The sequence below is a fragment of the Manacus vitellinus genome, unplaced genomic scaffold (genome assembly GCF_001715985.3).
Source record: "Manacus vitellinus isolate BGI_N305 unplaced genomic scaffold, ASM171598v3 scaffold_0_pilon, whole genome shotgun sequence".
NCBI classification, from domain to species: Eukaryota; Metazoa; Chordata; class Aves; order Passeriformes; family Pipridae; genus Manacus; species Manacus vitellinus.
The window spans coordinates 38,509,274-38,528,419 of record NW_021938789.1 but is presented as its reverse complement, the minus strand read 5'-3'; the positions used below and the strand labels follow the sequence as shown (position 1 = coordinate 38,528,419).

Genomic DNA, 19,146 nt, shown 5'->3' with positions numbered 1-19,146 from the left:
TGCACATGGTCTCTTCCCATTGCCATTTCTGACATTTGTTTTCCTTTTTAATATGAAACAATTCAGCTACAAAGTTTCACTTCTTTTGTCACTGTCTCAAGTCTTCCATTGCTTGAGCTTGTGTGCTTTCTGGGAATAATTTGTGATTCACTTTATAATTGACAGCAGGCCAGTAAAACATGACAAAAATCTTCTCACTCAGGTCCATTCTGCAGCATCTGTGGCTACTGCTGGAGAAGCAGGCCAAGTCTACTCCCAGCATCAGAATAGATATGAACTGGTCAGGCTGAGCCTCAGGGGACCTGAGGTTCCTTGTTGGCCCCCAAAAGGAGACACAAAGGACAGGCAAAATAGCATCCAGCTGAACTTGTGTTTTGAGAAGAAAGGACAGAGTGAGGCTGGGCTGAGGCCACAAAATGGGAAAAGTTTAAAAAAATAGTTTTAGCAAGCAAACAATAAAAAGTAGAAGCCAGTTGCATGGATAGTAATATGAAAGGGGACAGAGTCAAAATGTTAGGCATGGAGCCTGCAATCATATAATGAGGCTGCTGAATCATATAATAGAATCATAGAATATGCTGAGTTGGAAGAGACCCACTAGGATCATCAAGTCCAAATCTTGGCCCTATGCAGGCTACCCCAAGAATCACACCATGTGCCTGAGAGCATTGTCCAAATGCATCTTGAACTCAGACAGACTTGGTCTGAGTGACAGTGCTGTGACCACTTCCCTGGGGAGCCTGTTCAGTGCCCAACCACCCTGTGGGTGAAAATCTTTTTCCTGATATCTCACCTAAATCTCCCCTGACTCAACTTCATGCTGTTTCTTTGAGTCCTGTCATTGGTCATGAGAGTGATCAGTGCCTGCCCCCCCCCTTTCCCTCACAAGGAAGTTGTAGCCTGCACTGAGGTCTCCCTTCGGTCTCCTCCAGGCTGAACAGACCAAGTGCCCTCAGCCGCTCCTCATACGGCTTCCCCTCAAGGCCCTTCACCATCTTCATTGCTCTCCTTTGGATGATCTCTGAGAGCTTAATGTCTTTCTCATACTGAGGTGCCCAAACTTCGCACAATATTCAAGGTGAGGCCGCACCAGTGGAAAGCAGAGCGGGAAATCCCCTTCCCCAACTGGCTGGTGATGCTTTGCCTGATGCCCCCCAGGACACAGTTGGCCCTCCTGGCTGCCAGGGCACAGCTGACTCAGATTCAACTGGCCATCGACCAGGACCCCCAGGTCCCTTTCCACAGCACTGCTTTCCAGCATCTCATTCCCCAGTCTGGATGTACAGCCAGGGTTGCCCCATTCCAGGTGTAGAATCCAGCACTTCCCCTTGTTGAAGTTCATATGGTTGGTGATTGCCCAGCCCTCTAATTTGTAGAGATCTCTCTGCAGGGCCTCCCTGCCTTCAAGGGAGTCAACAGCTCCTCCCAGTTTAGTGTCATCAGCAACCTTACTTAGTATTCCTTTGAGTCCTGCATACAAGTCATTACTGAAGATGTTGAAGAGAACCCAAATATTTTGTTTTCAGATGCAGAAAACTTAAATATTTCATTTTTTTGCCTGTCAAAATATATCTCCTATCCAAATTTTTCCATAGGAAAACAAACTATTACTATGTTTTCAGAAACTTGCATTTTAATAAAATAAAACCACACCTTCCTTTAGAAAACACATTTCAGTAAAACATTTTAGTTCTTGCTTGAAATCAAGCAAGGGGTTACAGGAGCTTTTGTGACCTTGTGTTTAAGGATGACATGGTTTTGGGGGTCAGAGTTTTAATTTTCACCCCAGAATAGATAGTAGCTTCTAGGGATGACAGTCAGCTTTTTGCTTATGAAAAAGGTGGTGATTCTGGTCTCCACCTTTTTCCCTCTCCTTTTTCAGCTGCATGTGCTTACTATTTACCTCTGCTGGCTCTTGGGCTGCTTAACATGGCAGGGAGATGAGTCAGATCATTAACCTGTCTGAAAAACATACCCAGCAAAACAAATTTGGTCTGTGAGCTTTCACACCATTCCAGGAACGTGCATGAGAGAGGGGCAGGCCTGTGCAGCTGGGAATGGTGGTGAAGAGAGGGGGCAGGATGACCCTTTTGGTAAAAGTAAGTTGTTAAATCAACTTGGCCATTACACTTAGCTGGTGATTGGGTTGGTATCATTGGCAGTGCTGATAACAATTTTCCTACGTCATACAAGGCTTAAGGACAAAGAGGCAGCTTCATCCTTGGCATAATTCTGTTAGTAGAGTCGCAGGACTTGTACCCAGGGTGACTTTGTCTAAAGTGTGCCTTTTCAACATAGTCCACTAAATCAGCTCATTCTTGCTCTCTCTTTTGTTTCTTTATTTGTGGCTACACTGAATTAGCATCTTAAATAAATTGCCATGGGAATCAGAGATGCAATAGCTAGCTTGCTTTCTCTTGTGCATCTACAAACAGTCTTTTCATAGCAGTCTTTTCACAATCTCATGGACAGTGTTTGGGCACTTGATGCATATCCATCAAGGGCTTTTCATGCCTGTCCTGTTCCTTAAAATATAACAGTGTAAGGTGCATAACATGATATATGGTTGATGGTAGAAGATTTCTAGCACATATTATTTATATACACAGATGAAACATCCCTCCTTCTGGAGTGACTTGTTGACTATTTATTGTTCCTCACTCTCGTACTGATACATTATTTCTATATTTTGTGACAAGTGGATTGTAGAAAACAAAGAAGAATAGGTAACTTGATTTGATGAAGCAGGGCATTCTCTTCATAGAGGACAAGGTAAGAAAAGAGAGCTTTGTAGGAAGAGAGAAAGCTGAAAAGACAAGCCTTGTGATGAAGAGAGCTGTGGGAGTGGATCCATAAGAAAGAAGAAACTCTGAAAAGGCCTTGAAGTTCAGGACAAGAAAGATGGCTTTCATAGGGGTGTAGGCAATTTGGCTGTGGTGTGGAATAAAAGATAACCTCAATTGCTGAATTTTTTGTGGAAAACAATGCAGGTGCATTGGGAATAAGATCCAGGCTCACTAATCAAAATAATTAAAGTAATCAAATACTGTGATCACACAAGGGATCTCAGCAGAGATTTGCATGTTAAAAGTATTAGAAAAAAGCTCCGGTAAAATAATATTGTTAGTGTGCATAGCACAGAGTTAACTAAGTAGGAAATCTGGGTAAAAGTAAAGGCAGTGTAGGTTATGTACTTGGGTGGCAGCTGATGGAGCTGTGCAATTGCACCAGAATCTCAGATATCATTGAGGAACGTGCCTAGTATGTCTCACTGTGAAGAAATACTTGCAAATGTGACCCCGATACATTGTGATGCAGCTCTATATGCCAGAACTCTCGTGCAGCCTGTCAGCAGAAGCCCGAGAGCTGTGATATGCCTTCCCATCTGAACGAGGTGCTAACTCCAGCATCTGCTTCTGTGGGGTGTTCAACTCCATTACCAAAGCAGAGGGGGAGAGAAATTACTTTTGCCAAGACTACACAGAAATGAATGTAGTGTGATTGCACTGCTTTAATTTGACCCCAGAAAAGGATCTTAAAATTAGGAGCTGTGAAGGCATTTAATACAATATGCTAAAACACAGGGTGAAATATGGGACTGGAGAAAATCAGAAAGCTGAAAAATACATATGGATGCTTGTAAATCACTAACAGAAAGTGGTACAGGAGTCTGCACAAGCAAATAGTAAAAGCTGGACAGACTATAACAAGAGTAGGGTGCCTTTGGGATTGTGAGGGAGGAAGGGGTAGATGCTGAGAGAAGAATTAATCAGAAAGGTCAAAGAAAAAATGGTTAAAGCCAAAACGATGGCATGGGTTTTAAGGAGGATTTTAGTTATTTCCAAAGCAAAAAAAGAGCTCAAAGAGCCTGAAGCTTGAAGCACAAAGCATGATATTTATGCAGGGAGTTATTATAAAACACTTGATGAGAGTGATGTTGGTAGCAGACAGGCCTCACAGCCAAACTAGAGGCATAAGAAAGTAGGACAGAGCTGGGATGAAATGGGATCAGCAGCTGTAAGCAGAGTATTCAATTAACTAGGAACAATTCAGTTCAAACAAAGGAGAGAGGAACTTGGAGAGACAGGTGGGATCATAGATGGCAAGATCTGAGGCAAGATTAGCAGGAGCTTGTATTTCAGGGAGTATTCACTCCATGCAGTACCTCTTTTGTCTCTGTGTTAAGATCAGTAAACTGACAGAGAAATATTTGCTTCTGTGCTACATTACCGTTCCTTGAATGATGGGGGGCCACGGTGTAGTGCTGAAGAGAGGAGAGACTCAACACCTCCGCTTTTAACAGCAGTAAGTTGCTACATCAACTTGGTTCTCTCACAGAACCTTATCATAAGGTACCTCTGTTGTGACTCTGCTCATTCAGGGCAATCAGGACCAAAAGAATAAGCAGTTAAGATGGAGGTGAAGAGAAGCAGGCATAGGAGGATCAATGAAGGTTGGAGGGTCAGGTCATGAAGGTCAGGGTAAGACATTTGTGACAGAGAAGTGAGAAATGCCAGTGTCAGCAAATAAAGCATGTTAGGAAGGATGAGAGTAAGAAAAAGAGTGAAGAGAAGAAAAATCAGACTTTGCAAGTAAAACTTCTTTACAGTGAATATGAACTAGACTTAATTTTCAGGTTTTTTGTTCATTCGTTCGTATGTTTGATTGACCTAAAAGAAACAATGCATTGGAGATGCCTGCGGGCTCTCTAAAAGTGTTTGTATGAATATACATCAAATATGTGCTTTTCCTGAAGTGACCTATTGATTTTTTTTTCCTTCCACCTTAAGCCTTTTAATGCCTAGCAGCAAACTGTGGAGCACTGGCCCTTCCCAGTCAGTCCCCCTTGTTCCCCTGCTTAAGAATGAAATGCAATATCTTGAACACCCAGAATGCGAAGAAGCTAATCATTGGCTCGCATTGTGGCTGGCAGGGCAGACCCGCCTCTTTGGCTTGTGCTGACAAGCTGTTTATGTTTGTGCAAGGCCACCCTTTAACTCAGCCGCCCGATGGCCGTAATGGCACCAACTGTCTGAATGCAGGGAGCTAAATCTTCTGATCAGAGGCACAGCGAATTTCAGCCTCTAATACTCCTGCGTGGACTCTATGGAATACTAGTAAGTAGCTTTCTGTTGTCTTCTGGCTTTTCTCATAAGACTAAGGGCGTGTTTTAGCAAGGCAGGTAGGCGCTGTCATTCAGAGAGGCAGCTATTAAAGTATTTTCCTCTGTCTAAAGTAAAAGAGCAGCTACTTTGTATGCAGTGTCATGACTACAAGGACCACACGATTTCAATCTCAAATGAGACCTTCCTGGGAGGCAAAAGAGAAGAAGTTAATAGTAACACAACCCATTTCAACTTACTGGGTTATTTTTTTATATGTGCATATATATGTATTAATTTATTTAATCTGAATCTAGTTATTATTTTTAGCTACATTTCCCATATTTGATCATCCGGTCATATTTCAAACACCAGCAGTTTTTGCAAGGTCATGAGTATTGTGGTTTAGAAAACTGTGAAATGGCTAGAAATTAGATACTATAAAATGAATGCTCCCCAAAATGTTGATATGTGCTGTCATATTCAAAGATATACGCCTAGCAGTAGAAAAGCAAAGTTACGTTCAGAGATTTCAGTCCTCTTTGTTGAGCGCTACTGGGAAATGTTCAGAGCTCCACAGAGCAAAAGACTGCAAAGATGGAATGAGCTTGCATCTTTAATATGCCCTTTCTAATTTTCAGAATTTGAAATAAAATATTACCTGCTTGGACAGTATTCTTCAACTTAGTCCTGCATAGCATATATTGATGGACTTTTTATACTTTTTCTTTTACCATTTACACCAGCAAAGAAAATCTTAATGGCCCTGTTAGAGCTGACCACTATGCAGAATCTTAGAACTGGTCTGCTCCTGAAGTTTTGGCAAGTCTGTGTCTAGGTTTCATGTGGTAAGTGAGGCTCAGACTAGAAGATACCTGGGGGAAAAAAGTAGCAGTCACTGTAAATAAGTGTGTTCATTATTCCTCTTTTTAAAATACAGGAAAGTAAGTTTCAATCAGATCTTCATTAGCCTTGAGTCATGCCAAAAAAAAAAAAAAGCAAATCCAAAGCTAGACCTGATACTATATTCCTTTCAGCTTGTTTAACTTGCCCCCTATGGATGTACCCAATAGGGGGATGCACTGGGGGTTGTGCCCTCATCTCTGCTGTGCTGCTTGTGTTTTGGGGCTGTGCACAGCTTCTGCAGACAGCCCTGATGCAGTCTAGAGACCTTTGGCTCAACTCTCCTACTCATCTGTAGGATCTTAAGGACCACATCAGTGAGTTGTGAATTGCAGAGGGCCAGTCAAGCAATATTATGTGTGGGAAGCAGTGGCTAAGAGACAGACAAAAGCTTTCAAATAAAACTGGTTAGATTATGGGCAGCTATTGTACTTGGTACATTTTAACTAGGTGGGTGTTGATGCTGATGGTTGTTCAGCTCTGAGATTGAGCCTCCTCTACAGCAATACAGTGCATGTGTGGTAGTGTATGAACTAAAGCTAATTACAGCAATAAGCTGCTTCTGTGCCAGGCTGTGAACACAAGCCAGAGTGTTTCAGTGTTTCATTCGCTCTAAGTAGCAGATAGATACTAACCCTTGATTAGTAAAGATGGAAATGAAATTGTTTTTTATCTAGATTAAGAAAGCAGGATCTCAGTACTTAAGTAACAGTGAAAGCCATGAGATACACACCTAGGAGTTTTTGCTGTGCTCTCTCAGTACATAGTTAGGAGTAATCAATATGCTTACCACATTGTCTCTCTCTTGACTAAAGAAAGAACTCCCTTGCGCATCACGAGCTCAGCACAACATGGCTGGCTCTGTAGGGGCAGACTCTGCCTGTTTGATTTGCATCAGGGTAAACAGGCAGAAGATTAAAATTGATTTTTTTCCTCCTAGAGAGCTCATTTTGAAGATGTATTCATAGGGCTTGCTAAAACAAGGTGCTGAATCAACATCCTTCATTTAAAAAAAATGCTCTGAACTGCATAAGCTATAATTGCAATTTTTGATTCTGAGATGGTAGGCAGTTTGTGAAAACAAAATTATTTATTTGTACTCATTAATAGAGCATTCAGATGGCCTGGGAAGCAGATAAGCATATTGTCCTCAATCTACAAAAGAGGGAAATGAAATCTGCAAGAAAGCTGGAAATAGAACTAAAATCTGCTTCCAGGGCTGTGTTTTTACTGCGATTCATTCTCTTCCTCTGGCTCTGTAGGTGCACTGTATGTTGACTGCAGGATCACTTGCCAACACTTTCCTGTGGTTGAGGAAAATGCAGGCACATTTGTAATATAGCTATTGTTCAGTTGTTCAGCACTCAATGGAAGGTATTAATTTTGAGTTAACTGAAACCCTGAGCAGTATTTCCCAAATATACTTATGGTTACCAGATTACTAAGACTACCAGATTTCCCCTTCATTGCCCTTGAGAATGTCAGGCCAGCTCTCAAAGTGGATCGATTTCTTGGGAAAGAACAACTTTGAATTAATAAGAGTTTTGAGTTACTAGAGCTGTAATTCATGACACTGTGCATTTGAATTTTTAGTGAAAGCAGAAGGCTTCAAGGGTTATTTTCATCTCAGGTTTTGGACTTTTAGCAGGTGCTCTGCTGCTGTGTCCTACGGGCTTGACACACGTGAATTAAGGTTATGATAAGGGAGAGCCTGTGAGTGAAATACCTCATGTGCCCCCCTCCCATCAGCTTTTTGAGTCTGACCAGGAAACTGAACTGTCAGGTAGCAGGAAAAAGTCTGAAGGACTGAAAGAAGCAATGGCAGCCTTCTGTCAGGTTTGAATAGAATTCCTTATAAAATGGATCACTGTCAGTCGAACTCAGGTCTCCATAGAGATAAAGGCTGAGATTTGCAAAGAACCCCTCCTCAGCTTCCTTGGGTAAGTTGCCCTCTCTCTTAAATCTAAACCCTCTGACTACTATCCTCCATGCTAATATCCTCAATTTTTACCCATACCTATGAAAGCTTTTAAAATCTTTCATTTGTGGTTTGAGTTTTTCTTTTCCAGGTCCCTTTTCCTAGTTATTAGATCCTTTTCTAGGTAAGGGATATTGTTGCCACTAAAGTGGAACATACTGGTTGGTTCTAAAAAAATGAAAAATGCTAAGCATGCAGCCTTTTCTATTAAAAAAGAAAGAGCAGCAGGGCTGTAGTACCCAGATCTCACTCATACATCAAGAGCAGACAGTCTTCTTCTCATATGTGCATTTCATTTTGATGGTGTTACTTGGAGAAGGCACTGCACTTAGGAAAGAAAAGGATTGCTAGGCAGGTTATAGGTGCAAACTTCAGCCCAGGAGAAAAGAGGAGTTTCTCAACCAGGGATTTGCCACAGGGCCCATTCTGCAGGGTGACCTGAAATATAATGGAAAACTTGGGCCAAGGCCAGAAAAGGGATCACTTCCTATCTTCCTTGCTCGTGGCAGACAGTGAATTGCAGTGGCTAAGTGGTCTTCAGGTCTGTAGTGCCTTAAATCATCTGTATCTACCAGTGTCCACTGGTTTCTTTGACTTCTCTCCCTCCTGTCTGATTGATATGCCTGGCCTCCCTGCTAGCCAGCAATGCTGAGAGAAACAAACAGCAGTGTATTATGGCTCTGCTCTGCTCTTATGCTGGGAGGACGTTCCCTTGAACTCCATAGGCAAGCCCTAAACTTTCTTCTTACTGGAATCACTGGCTTACAGAACAGGCTGTCTGCATTGCTGCTTTGCTTTGATAGTGTGTAAAAGGCAGAGTCTTGCAAGCTACCTTCTTTTAGGGTGCATACAGGATATTGTATATTGTATAATATTAGCTGCAGCTTCTGGGTGGTCCACCCTGATGCCTCTCTAGCTCACCTCTCTCAGGCCCAGAAAACAAATTGTATCCCAGTATGTGCTCAAGTAGGCAGGAAATATTATAGGTGCCACCGCTTCTTCATCCATGAAGAAGCTTTTAAATATTTCATTTTCCTTCCTTTTTGCCTTTGCCAAAGGTCTAAGAAAGCAGCAATTTAAGCTCGTAGCATAAAATGTCCCTAATTAAGAGGGTAGCTTGCTGTGTTCTGTCCTGGTTGCTGCTGTCTAAAAAAAAATTATCATGGCTGTCATCAGCCATTTCCTCTTATCACTGCTGGTTCACAGCATGTGAAACTGAGAAGCATAGTATCCATTAAGATTCAGGAATTGTACTGCAGTTCCCTTCCTGAAATGAAATCATACTGGGGCTTGCTTTCTTCTTGACATCTTTCTTCTTATGCAGCATCTTCAGTTGACACCTTACCTAATGCTCCCTAACGTATGGTGTAACCCCCTAATGTACCTTAACTGTCAAATGTTGTTTGGTATAGTAATATTCTGGCATGGAATTCTTCAGGCCTTATTCTGGCAAAACTCTCACTAATGGCAATAGAAAGGCTGGTTACTTAAGGGCTGAAACGGGACTGTGAGAATTACAATCTTTTCTCAGATGTGTGGTTTAATTTCTGCTTCTGATTGGGTTGCTTAACTTTATAATGGTACCCTTGGCCTTCTTTTCTATTAGTTTTTGAATGTGTAAGAGCAAGCTGATAGGTATTTGATGATGTTAATATCAACTCCAGCATTGCAATAGCTGAACTTTCTGCATATTACAGTTTTCATTTGCATGCCTTCATGAGACCACCTGTCTAAAGAAATCTGCCTCCTTCTCTCCATTTTCCTATCACTTTCTCCTGATACCTCCTTGTCTCTCTAACTTTGTAATCTATGCTTGATACTCATGCTTTGTGATCCAGAGCTACATCAAAGCATTTTCTTGGGTCATAATGGCTATGGAAAATGTTATGCTGTCACACTAATACACAGGTGGAAAAATGCGAGCCAGGGCTACTGTGCTCTGGCTGCAAAAGAGAGGATATAGGAGTGGGAAGAGATGATCCTATGGATAGAAAGAGATGGGGCAGCATCTTTTATATGCAGAGGAGGTATGTAGATCAGGAGATTTTCAGTAGAGAAAATCTTTTTTCCCATCTGCCTCAAAGCCTTGCACAGCCTCAACCCTCTCAGACTTTCACTCTGGCTTTTAAGTGTCTCGTAGCCTGAGGCCCCTCATTATTAGACCAAGTTTGCAGCTCATGCCTGTATAGGGAGGGCATCTAGCTGCTCTATCATCCGTGCCCCCGGCCTCAACCACAAAGTTCACAGCCTCTTCATCTTTCTGCTACAACTCCTCTCCTCTCATCCTAGTGCCACCTTTTTTCCCAGGCCTCCCATATCCCATCCTCCTGAACATCTGTGTTGGAAACCATTTAAGGTGCTTGTCCTCCCTGCCTCGCAGTCCTTAAAAAATTCCCCAGAGCTCTTCACTCCTTGCCTTATTCTCTTCCTACTCTCTGTCTTCCTCACTACAGCCCAGTCTGAGAGACAGGGGCTGTTTGTTCTCCCCAGGAGTCTTGGGTTCTTCAATGCAAAGGCCTCAACATACCTTCTTTTACCTCTTTCTTCTACTTGAAGGCAGGAAGGCAGGACAGGTCCAGGATAAACCATGCAGTTAGTAGTCCTTTGTCTGCTGTAAGACTGGATAGCTCCAGGCAAGGTCAGAGAAAGACTAAGCCAAGAAATATATAAGCATGGTATATTTTTTTTTTAAGAAAGCATAGCCCTTTCTATTTATCTTGGCCAACAAAGTGTCCAGTATTCAACAAGTATCTTGTGAACCAACTTCAGGCCCAGAGCTGCTTTTGAACTGTTCACTGTGATTCTTCATGTGCTCATTTCTTTGTGTTACCAGTCACATGGTAACATTTCTGATTCTTGGATGAATGATGTTTTCAAACAAAAAGAGGGATTTGGACACATTACTTTTGGTTCAGAACTTTTCATGAATGCAGACATATGAAAACGTCCTACATCAGTGTTTCCTGGATACTTGCTTTTGAAAGAAAGCTTACTTATGTGAATGAAAGTTTTGAAAAACAGTGATACTGAGACAGTACAATTTTATAGGAGCCAGGGCTGGTGGTTATTTCGCAGAGTAGCAAATATGATTTAGGGCAGTACAGAGCAGAAGCATGAGCATGGGACAAACTGTATGCCCGTGTTTAAGGGACATGGTTGCCACAGAAGTGAAACTTAGAGCTTGAAGAGTGTGGGCTTACCTGCTGTTTCATAGTATATTTCCATAAGAAGCTTGAGCATTTGGCTTACAGTTGTCTTTCTTCCCCTGCTCTGGTCCATAACATCCCAAGTGTGTGTCTGCTGCAGCATTCAGTGGACCCCTGTGAGCTAATTCACCTCTCATAGCTTGCAGAAAATTGATACATTTTATCATAGAGCAGTTTTCTGTCAGGCAATCAACTGTATCTGTTCAGTGGCAGTTCAACAAGCTCTCAGTGCAAGGTAAGACCTGTGAGTGTGCAACCAGAGGGGAAAAGGGAACCTTTGAAAACAGTCTAATGTTTGTCTTTTGAAATTATGTTCTTCTGATATTTAACCTTCCCTGATGAAAACCACTATGACATATGCATTGCATGCTGTTTGCTGACTTGTCACCTAAAGAATACAAAGTATACAGCCATTAACTCCTGTCCTGTGGGCTTCAGGGTAGGAAAAAGGGATCATCATTCCAGCATACTTAGAAGGGAAAAGGCTGCGTTTTAATCCGTCACCAGTGCTCTCAGAATGAGCTCATGTGCCCTAGGCAAGCCCCAGTCCCTGCAGTCACAGATGTTAGTGAGACTTGATGAGAAAAAGTGGCTTAGTGTTATGCTTATTCTCCCTTTTTTTCTGGGGACAGCCAGGGGCTACTGCAGGCTGTAGTGAAAACAGCAGCAGCCACGGGGCTTCTCCAATGATGACATCAAGGTTATAATGCATTATGTTTTTGTCTGAGCTGCGAATTTCTTTCTGTGAAAACAAGTGATACATTATAAAGCAAAATACATGCATTATAAAGCAAAATATCAAAAGCACTGAAACAGCCCAATTCTCATCTAACAGTTGGAGCAGGCAGCAAAGGATTATCACACAATATTATCTCTTTGAGAGATCAGCTGACAATTATGTGCCTTTCTGGAGAGGGACAGGCTTTTGCCAAACTCAAGTCACTGGGCACCAAGCTGAAGTACTACAATAAAATACATAATGAGTCCAGACTGAATACAAGCTTAGCATCTGAATCCAGACCCAAGATGGCTGTTCCCTGTGCTGGATTTAAAGATGCTGGTGATGATTTATAATGTCGCAGCTAATTTGTCTTTAAAAAATGTGTTATTGTCAGTGCCAAAATCTGCCTTATTTTATGTCATTGACAGTGAGTGAACTGAAGCTTTGCCTTGGACTCCTCCAAGGGTAGATTTTTCTCAGTTTATCAGACTTGAGGTTTTTCAGTCTGTACAAAGCCTGCAAGCTTGTTTGCATCAGAAGAATTATCTAGGACTTAAACTATGACCGACTAGAAATCTGCATAAACATATTCGAAATCCTACACCAAGTGGTCTAGTGCTAAAATCAAAGGTGAACACATAGCTGTAGTGAAACCCTGGCTTGTTAATCTACTATCCTGAGCTTCTATCATTTAGGTAATTTCACAGATTCTAATCAAATGGCAAGGTGCATCCTCTACCAAACCCAGACCTTTCACCTGTCACTTTCTCAGTATTTAAGCTGCAAAGAACAGGTTGAAAAACAGGATGCTTTCACCTATACCTTCACAGTTCAGCACTCACAATACAACCACACTAGACTAGATGGGAGCAGAATTCAGGCCAAGAGAGATACATACTCTGCCACCTACTGTGCATTACAACCTGTCCATCACTGACTGAGGAGGGTCACTTTTTCCTTGCTTTAATGAACATGCAATGAAGTTTGAAAAAACCTTTCAAGAATCTACATACAAAGCTGCATAATCAATATCTAAGCTGCATCCTACTCCACTCTTGTCCTGCTAATATTGCTAACATAGTGGATCTCTGTGAAAAATCAATATGGAAAATAACAGAGTGGTTCTGTATCTGGCATTTGAAAACATCCTAAATGGAAGCATCTTTTTTTCCAAGAAGACAGATTGCTCCTAGGCGGTTGTTTTCCCTATCTGATCTGTTCTTTGTTGGAGTCTTTCCTATATGAAGCTTTCTAGAGTAAATTTTCTCACTGTTAAACTGTTGAATATCTTCCATCTCCAGTTTTCCAGAAAACTAGCATCCCTGTGCGATATAACAACATGGTGCTTGACTGCCTCAAAGGTCATGGAGACAAGAGTGTGAGAAAGTGAGCATCAAATGATGTCCTAGTAATATCCAGGCAGCATTGAAGGGACACACAGCTAGCCTGTCTGGAGGCAGAAGCTATCTATGGACAGTAGGGTGCTGGTACCCCAATACGGATGATACGAAAGAGGAAATCAATTTTGAATATAAAAAAAGAGAGAAAAAGATGGTGAATAAGTGTCAGGGAAATGAAGGGTCATTTAAAATCAGTCATCTATTTTTGAATCTTGAATTTTCTTGAAGTTTTCTTACAGAGTTGTTATTTGTGAAAGCTGCCTTTGATGTAAATTGACAGACATATTGAAAAGCACCTGAGAGATCAGTGTGAATTAATGCATTCACTCCTTGGAGGGAAAAAATATCTGTCAGCACAAGTATCAAAAAGTGGTTACTCCCACCTACTCTCCACTTTAACACCATGTCTCACCAAAAAATGCGTTCTTATTCAAAAAATAATAGTCATTCAACTCGTCTTGTACTGTGACAGTACAGTGAGGAGAGAGCATATATGCCTAGCAAAACCCACACAAGGGCTGCTCTGCTGTATCCAGTGAAATAATTTCTGTCCCCAGACTCGGAAGTCTGGTCTACCAGTATCAGGTCATTTGGTTTAATGGAAAGTATCAGTCCTGGTAAAAATGTGATGTAGTCAGTTCACCCCACTTGATTACTAAGTGGGAGAATAACTCAACTGTTAACAAACCCTGCTTACTACAGTTTCAAAAAATAATATTATTTGCTTCAGCTGATGTCTGTGCATTTCAAGTGTTTTGCTGCTTACTACCTGGATGGGAGAGGAGGGGAAAAATGCTAGAATGCAGGTCAAAGGTACACAACTATGGTAGCAGCTGAGCAGTAGGGCACATGAAATCTGTTCTCACGTACCTCTTGTTTGTGTGACGTGCTCTGGTGTCTAATAATAAAACTGAACTCATCTGTAGCCTTTTACATTGGATCACTGGGTTGTATTGTATTTCACTCATCTGGAGGGCTGCCTTTTTTCACAATAGCTGTAGGAATATAATACCTTTGAGATCTCTACCTGATGTGACTGAAATTATTCAATGGGTTATACAACTGTTGGAAGGATTTGTGACAGCACAGGAAAAAAAAAAAGAAAATGAATTTATAATTTCCTCCTTTGCTTCTAGTGATTAGAGTCTAGTTGTTTTTTGGGGTTTGTGGTTGTTTTTTTTTTGTTTTGGTTTGGTTTTTTTTTGGTGTTGTTGTTGTTTTGGTTTGGCTTTTAAATAATTCAACTGCTTTTGACTTTAACAGTCCAGTCATCTCATTCCTGGATCCAGGTACAAGATGAGTAGACAATCAGCACAATCCTAAGTGTGCAAAAATGAAAAGCTGAGCAAGTGACAAGGCTCAGGACTTTTAGGCAGAGTGTTTACAATGGTGTTTTTATTTTGTTAATGACTCACTGTACTGATTCACCCATGCTTTAGTGAAAGCTGCCTTGTTTAGAGAGTCTCACTGTTCAAACAGGGTAAGATTATTCCCAACAGAAAAGCTTAAAAAAGTCCTCTGGGAAAACTAAAGACTAAATAAAACTTGTTATTTTAAAGTAAAGAACATGCAGATAACAACCTTAGTTTTAAGCAGTGGTAAAACTTTTTTTATCCACCATAAAATCGGTTAAAATTGGTTTTCTGATTTTTTATTGAGAAAACATTATTCTTCAGTACTGACCGAAAAGCCATGAAGTATCCAAAAATATAGGTGACCCCTAAAGCCTTTGGTATATTGAATTTAATCAGGGCTCTAGACCTTTAAATAGCTGAAAATAGGGACTGAAAGTGACTTGGGAGTTTGGAGTCATGGACTTTCATGGGCTGCTTATCAAAATTTTACTTCTGATACTTTTGGTAAAATGTTCATTCTTGTAATGAATAGCTTGGATCACCTCAGAAGTTCTCTATTAAGCAACTGTCCACTGACTCTTATTAGAGAAAAAACCCACCTAAACGAAACAAAACCTATCAACACAATAGATTTGCTTCTCACCTGGAAGCTTTAGAGGATGTAAGTGGATCAGCATCCACTTCCCTGTTTATAGAAAACACGTTGTTCTAAATGACTTGCTAAACTGTTAAACGATTTCAAGTAATGCACTGGATTTCCCTGCCCCCTTCCAGAGAGGCTGTTTGTGCTGGGAGGGAGGGCTGTAGCGTCTGTTTGTTTCCACAGCGGCGGGGGAGGACCCGGCTGCCACCTTCTTGAGTGGTGTGTCGTGCTCTGGGCTGCTGGGGGCTGCCTGGGGGAGCAGTCAGGCATCTGCAGACGGGAGACCATCCCGGCATGGGGCTGGTTGTTTATTTTCAAAGCCTTTGTACCTCAGGTTACTTGTAAGGCTGGTGCCTGGGGAGTTCTGCTAAAACTGGACTGTGTATATTCCCTGGTTTGCCTGTAATTTCCAGCTTATGAAAACCAGATGGATGACTCAGTGCTCTGCAAGTTAGAGTAGGAACGGGATCTTCTGACATAAGAGCAGCTTTTACAGAAAACACTGAGTTAAGAAGATTCAGGCTCAAGCTAGATTGCTTCTTCCCTCCCCCCCTCTTTTGTCTATTTTTACTGCATCACTGGTATGTGTCCAAGGAAAGTCGGCCATATCATTGGGAAATACAAGGGGATAAACTTTTGACTGTCGGATCTCTTCAGGGTGAGAGACTCTAGAGTAAATTAACTGGGAGAGAGAGAATTAAAAGGAGGGATTTCTTTAGGTGAACTTTTTTGGTTGTCTACTCTGCCAACAGCAGTGTAAAATAACGAAGAAACTGCAGCAGTCCTTTCCCACTGACTTTCTAAATAATGTAAGTTACCCTTTCACACTCATCTCTAACTGTTCGTGTGTTTTTTCCGCTTTCAGGTATTTTGTGAGAGCAGTGGTTTTACAGCGGGCGAGCTCTTGCCAGAAGCTCCGCTGTGTGAATGAGTGAATTGCTTTGTCTTTCTTTTTCTTCTTTAAGTCAGGATGGTAGTGGGGAAGCCGAGTTTGACATCACCTTTCTTTGACAGTCGTGCTAGCTCGGCTTTAATGGCTGTCGAAACCTTTAAACCTTTTCAGTGTTTGTGCAGAAATTTGTTTGTAGTTGGCAAAAGACAATAGCAAATGTTTTGATTGAACTGTGCGTGTCAGGCTTGCTGTAAGAGCAGGCGTTTCAAAGGGGACTGTGTGATGCTATGTAAAGAGGACAGGATGTGACAAGGGAAAACAAATGTTTCCTGCTCTTTAATATTTAAAAGAAATAATTGAAACAGAGCCAAGGAGTTTGCCTAGGAAAGATATAGTGATGTTTATTCAAAGCAAAATAATGACTCTGTAAATCTGAGAGGACAATGCCAAAGTCTAATTAGGAGAGACACTCTACTTTTCACAGTTGTTAATTTTTTTGATTCTGGCAGTTGACGTTAATGTTGCCATATTCTGTTGTTGTGCTTTTTGTGAAGAGTAACTTGAGCCATTAACTGGTGCATAGCTCTCCATAGGTTATTTAGGTAGGTTGATTTACCCCCTTTTAGTTTATTTTACTATTTTCAAAATGCAGTCTAGGCAGATTGTCAGGCAGATTGATAGGTTTAAGTAAAAATAAGGGGTTATAATTAGAAATTATGTACCAGGTACTATACTAGGACAAGAAATAGACCAAGAAAATCGCCCTGAACTCAAACATTCATTAGGCCAAATCAATTAAATAACTATTCATTTATATGGGGACAAATGAGAAAATTGTTGTGAAAGTACAATGACTAAATAAATATTTCTTACTTAAGAAAAGTTGCTTTCTGTTCCAGCCTTGGATTTTTTGGTTTTGAGGGCAGTGGATTTACTACCTGGATAATAGTCTGTGGCCAACTATTGTGCTTTAATAATCAGAAGGTTTTTTCCTTAAAATTCCACATTCCTGCTTGTGTGAGAACTGAAATTAAATTGACTAGCGATACTAATGGAAGGTTCTAGACAATGTAAATGTTTTTAATAAACTTGAGAATATAAACTGTAGGGCTTAAAAAGCATATTAAGAGGTTTAGTTTGTTAAAATCTATATAAACTTATTTATTTTCAAGCTAATCCCATAATTTTCTGTAAGATATCTAAAGCCTGGAGTGTTTATAGAAAGAAGGTACCAGAAAGCTACTGTACCTGATTTTGGGACTGCATCATCCTACTAGAAAACAAAACTACCAGAAAGAGGAGTTCTCTGTTTCCAGAGAGCTTTTTTGGGGGGAATCAATCTGTTAGCTGCTGACAAAATGCAATAGGGCTTCTGTGCTTTGGCCCTCAACCAAAACTGCTTACCATAAACAAAAGGTTTCCTCAAACTTCTCAGCAAAGGATTTGACAAACTTGGATGGTGAAGAAACTCCCTGGTCTGACCTGGACCTGCAATGCCCAGAGTTTGGCTATAAAGAACAGCTTGGGGTTTTCTCCATGGAGGGTTCAATTCAGTCCTTGAGATTCATCCTTTTTCATGAGAAATGGCTTTGATATGCCTTTAATACACGATGTCTTTCCTCAGGGAGAAGGCTAAACAGAACTTTGCTTCAAGGAGCATCACTAAGACATGCCGCTTGAGGGCCAGAAGGAAACATGAAGTGGGTTTTATGACAGAACCAATGCTAGATTTGATTATAGGGTTTCTGGGAAGAGGGAAAAATGGAAACAATTATTTCAGTCATCTGGGAAAAATCTTTTGATTTCTTTGTGTAATTCATAAAGGGAGACAGCAAATGTATCTTTCCAGACACAGAATAAAAATTAGAAGTATATATATGCATAATGCCTTGAGGGAGGTGGGTTGTGCGTGTGGGTGTGGGGGTGTGTGTGTGTGTCTTAGAAGTTGATCTTTTTCACAGCATTGATTTTTTATGAAATCTAGATTTGAGACAAGCAGTCTCCATGGCCACATGCAAGGGCTGTCTGAATCCTGCCATGTCCGGCAGCATGCACAGTGTTTGGAAAATTAGACCTTACCTGGACAAAGATGACAGTACTGCTGGAGAATTTCCCCAGCCTGTATTTCTCAGGCAGTCCCAGTTTTAGCTTGGAGGTCAAGTTGTTTACTGGAAAATCCCAGATAATTGGTGCTTGAAGCCAGCATGAAAACATGCTGGGCCTGTCTTTGCCTGATAATGGAATTTCATTAATTCTTAAAAAAAGTAGGATTTGGACAGCTTATATAAACACAGTGATGCTCCTGATTCCTTTGAGGAAAAATGAGGAATTAAATTAACTGAAAAGGTTCTGAGTGTCCTAATGCAGAGAACTAAGTGTTGTGCATTACTATACTGAAGCTGAAATTTAATAATCTGCATAAAGTGTTAAATATACGCAGTTTTGCTGAAACATGTAATACTATGTCTAGATACATGAACTATTTATATAAAAACAAGGGCACAATGTACAGTAGGTTAGGATAAATCCTTGAGCCAAACGTAAAAGAATTTGATTTATCTCTTGGCAAGCATATTGTCTCATCGAAATTAAATGTGTCTGAGGATATGGTGTAGACAGTTTGAACTATTTTTTTATACACAGCAGCAAACATATATATTACTCCAAATAATAAATTCAGTTTATAAAGTATGTTCCTTAATATGGTTGCATTATATAAGGGAATAGCTGTTTAGATTTAATTAGTTGTTTTAAGGACAATGCAATATTCTGTATTACAAAGAGCGATTAATTCCAAAGCCCTAAAAATTTTCTCCTGGAATTTTGCCCATCCATATTTTGCAGGGTAACATATATGAACTTGCTCTTTTCAGTTGTTGAAGCAGACCAGTGACTGCCAGATTGAAATCCACTATTGCAGATGCTACACTTGGCAGACACCTTCAA

At 40.8% G+C, this 19,146-nt stretch overlaps 1 protein-coding gene across 12 annotated transcripts in view; it reads left to right on the top strand.

The window, feature by feature from the left end:
• TRIM2 (tripartite motif containing 2) overlaps positions 1–19,146 on the top strand; it is a 91,177-nt gene that overhangs the window by 13,239 nt on the left and 58,792 nt on the right. The window contains exon 1 of one of the 12 annotated variants that reach the window (XM_018071657.2): positions 5,002–5,117. The exons of 9 other annotated variants lie outside the window; for them this stretch is intronic. The gene's annotated coding sequence lies outside the window, so the exon portion shown is untranslated. Of the gene's footprint in view, positions 1–5,001; positions 5,118–15,585; positions 16,118–19,146 lie in introns of those variants that run through there. 2 more of the 12 variants (XM_018071641.2, XM_018071677.2) reach the window with 2 other exon arrangements.